Source organism: Carlito syrichta, unplaced genomic scaffold (genome assembly GCF_000164805.1).
Source record: "Carlito syrichta isolate Samal-C Ts95f unplaced genomic scaffold, Tarsius_syrichta-2.0.1 Scaffold48479, whole genome shotgun sequence".
Lineage (NCBI taxonomy): Eukaryota > Metazoa > Chordata > Mammalia > Primates > Tarsiidae > Carlito > Carlito syrichta.
The window spans coordinates 247,583-251,525 of NW_006992575.1; the positions used below are offsets into that span (position 1 = coordinate 247,583).

At 34.3% G+C, this 3,943-nt stretch overlaps 1 pseudogene; it reads right to left on the reverse strand.

Moving 5' to 3' along the window:
* Positions 1 to 1,233: 1,233 nt before the first annotated feature.
* On the reverse strand, positions 1,234 to 2,127 carry LOC103250112 (annotated as a pseudogene).
* Positions 2,128 to 3,943: the final 1,816 nt, after the last annotated feature.

Sequence of the window (3,943 nt, forward strand, 5' to 3'; positions counted from 1 at the left end):
TATATATATATATATATGACTAAGACACTAAGACTGGAGGGTTGGGGAAATAATAAAAGGTCTAGATAAGTCAAGGAGGGAGGACTTTTAAAGGATGGGACTTATGAAGACAGTTTTATGTGTAATTGGAATGACTGAGATTAAAAGGAAATTGTTTATGTGCGTTTCAAAAAAATCAAACATTAATGGCAGGTGTACACTGTTACCAGACCAGAGACTGGTCTTCTATATTTAAAACAAGAAGGTCTTCTTTAAGTATTAATCTGCTCTTAATACAATTGCAACAAGTTTTGAGTTTTAATTCTAAAATCTATTTATCAGACATCTTTTAAACAGATGATAGTTTGCATTTCTTCCACATTTCTTTCTCAAATCTAGTTCATTTTCCTAGTTTCAGGTTTATAATGCTGACTTCTTCATTTCAGCGTATTATTCCTTGAAGCAAAGTTTTCCTTTGGAAATTTATGGGATTTTATCTCAAAAGTTCTAATTTTGCTGTACCCACTGCACATGATTTGCAGGTCATACCTCATTGCCTTCTGTTCTTTCTCCCCTTGAAAATGTGTTATCTTTTTAATTGACTCGAATGATAACTCTTTCCTTCAACCTTTTCTGTCAACGCCAGTAACTTTTATTCTCTAACTCTGCTGTTATGGCCTGATGCTGAAACGTTTATCTTAAACACTAAGAAAAGCAATGCTTTTCTCCAGCATAATTAGATTCTATATTCTTAGCTTTTCTTGATATATCTAAATTGCTCCACATAACCAGAAAACCTCCCATGCTGTTAATAAAAGCCATATATTTCCTGACTCAAGTTACTAGTTTTCTTGTTTACATTTCTCTCTCATAGAGTGTACATTCATGATTGTGTCTGATGTATCAAAGCAACTTTTTCATCAGTTTTGACTTCCAGGCTATCTAAATGAGCTTCATTTAAGGAAAAGCAATCATACTGCAAAAGACTTTTCTTTACCTTTGTGATAACTGGCCTTAAAAAGGAAAGATTTTACATTATCAAGATAATTTCTGCATTGTCATTAAGTATCTGATTAACTAGGAAACCTGAGTTTTAAATGGATTAAGGTTTTTAATCCATATAACTTTTTGTATTGCTTTAGATTATCAGTCTGATTAAATAAATGACTATTATATTATAGTGGCCTGTGATTCTGTTTTGATCAAGTGTTTTGATCTTTCTGACTTTTTCCTTTACTTTCAACTACACTTTTCTCATTGTCCTTCCACACCAGAGAACACCTGGAAAACATTCCCAGATCCTTTGGTATCTAAGACCTGATACAGCTGACCAAAGTCCACATGGTTTCTTCTGACTCCGTTAACACTGAACACTTTTTCTCAGAAAATGGAAATTTTCTTTGTCTTTCCATTTCATCGTTTGTACCATCAAAAGAAATGTCTTTTCAACAATGAATTAAAATTATCTTTTATCTTCCAGTTTAATTTTCTGAGTCTTGACCAGAATTCTTCACTGGTACTTCAAGGACCTTCCACACAAACAACACCAGGTTTTCCAGGCACGCTAAACCCAGAAAAAGAAAGCTCCTTTGTCCACTCTAGAATATTCTTTCTTTTGCATTTGCTATAGATATGATGATTGCAGATCCAAAGTCTTTTGAAGATGAAGTCAACTGACTATACTTGTACTTCCCCTGATAGGGAAAGATGGCATATCTCTGCTTACATATCAAGAGGCATGTTCTCTAACCTATTCTGTGACATTTGATATAGACATCTTTCTTTAGCCAGGTAGGCAATAAGAACTATGTGTTCAGCCGAGTCTGCTGGAATCTACTTAATAATACTGACGTGGCAGTAGTTTCAAGCAGAACTGTGGGATACTTAAAAGGAAGAGTACAGGCCACAGAAAATATCATTGTTGCTTACTCAGATATCAGATATGTCCAGGTTCACACTGACAGTAAACTTTTGAAAATCGTCCCTCCATTGTCCTTTTTTTAAAATACAGTCCTTCATTTCTGCTAAAGCCAGCTGGTCATTTACTATGAGCTCTTTCTCACCGAAGAACATAGTGGCTAGCAGATCTAATTCAGAGAGCTGGGCTTCTGCTTGCCCTATCTCAATCATTTTTGGACATCTGTAAGTTTCTTCTCAAAGAGATTTTACTCTGTGAAATCAAATACCATTATTTAGGTCACTGGTGTCTTCTCAGTATTCTTTCTCAACTTTGGTAAAGGTTTATTGAGAAGAACTGTATGTACAGCTTCATCCTTCATGCCTTCCCACTTAATCTGAGGATCAGGACATATATCTCAAGCCATTGCTCCCTCACTGTCATACCCAGATTTTGTGACTGCACAGACAGCTCAGTGTTCAGAATTCCAGGATACTGTGACCCAAAGCTTACAAATTGCACCTGTGGGAGGGCCTAGGGAAGGGAGATTGCACTTTCCTGACTGGTGCCTGCATGCCCCAGTTGACATTATTAACTAACTTTCCCCAAACCAAATTCTAAATTAAGTCTAAATATGTTTATTTCATTTGAAAACTACTATAATATCTGTTTAAGTTTTACTGCAACCCAAGTATTAATTTTTAAATATGATGCATGTTGAAAAGCTATACTACTTCTCTTTTGATTCTTCCAAAGGTATTTTAAAGTTATTTAAAAGAAAAATTGGACAATTCTACTTGAACTTGATATTAATATTGTTTATTTTGTAATAAAGAGCAAAAATTAATGTGAACTGTTTTAATAAAAACACATGTTTATTGCAGCATTGTTTACAATAGCAAAAACATGAAACCAACTGTGCTGTTCATCCAAAGAGGACTAGATTTTAAAAATGTGGTACATATATACGATGAAATATTATGCAGCTATAAAGAAGGACAAAATTATGAACTTCACAGCAATTTAATTGGACTTGGAGACTATAATACTGAGTGATCTATCACAGAAACAAAGAACGGATTATCACATGTTCTCACTCATAAGTGAACTTTGAACAATTATCGTAATACTATAAGAAAAGGATCAGGATTGTCAATAGTGAGAAATTGCTGGGGGCTGTGGGCAGGATTAGCAGTAGTGAGAGTCTGCCAGGGGAGGGGGTGGCACACCTCATCAACAAGGGTACCTTCATAATGAACATTTGTATACTTAACCCTGAATTGTACTCCACATCTTTAAAATAAAAAAATTATAATCTTAAATATATATATATTGGGTAAACTCCAAAAAATAAAAACAAGAAAGTTAAGGGGAAAAATAATAGTTTTCAATTTGAATAAAGGTATATGGGAATATAAATGTTAGGATTAATAGAAAATATGAATTATATAGTTTTCTTAAACATTTTATAAATCAATTTAAATGAAATAAAATACTTCTTTTCTCTTATCATGTTAACAAAAATTTAAAATATGATAATACAAATGTAGCCAAATGAGCAAGGAAAGAAACACTCAAGTAAGTTGTAACCAGTAGAACTTTTTTGGAAACAGTTGAACAACTCCTGCACAAAGCATCTAAAAACATTTATCATTTTCACTCATTATTTCAATCTTAAAAAATCTATCTTTAGAATATAACCCAAAAGATTAAAAAACTATGTAAAAATATATCCATTCCTCCCAAACAATATAGCGGTAATGTAATAGGAGAATATTGAGCATGTTTTCCAAAGTATGTTTTATAGTATGTTAATAGCTATTGCTTGAATAAAATATTCTATGATCAAGAACATTTATAAGATTATTGTAGCCGGGCTCGGTGGCTCAGCCTGTAATCCCGCGCCTTTGGGAGGCTGAGGTGAGTGGATTGCCTGAGCCCGCGGGTTCGAGACCCATCTGGGCAGCGAGACCTCATCTCTACAATAAATCAAAACATCAGCCGGGCATGGTAGTGCATACCTGTAATTCCGGCTACTTGGAAGGCTGAGGCGGAAGGATCACCAGA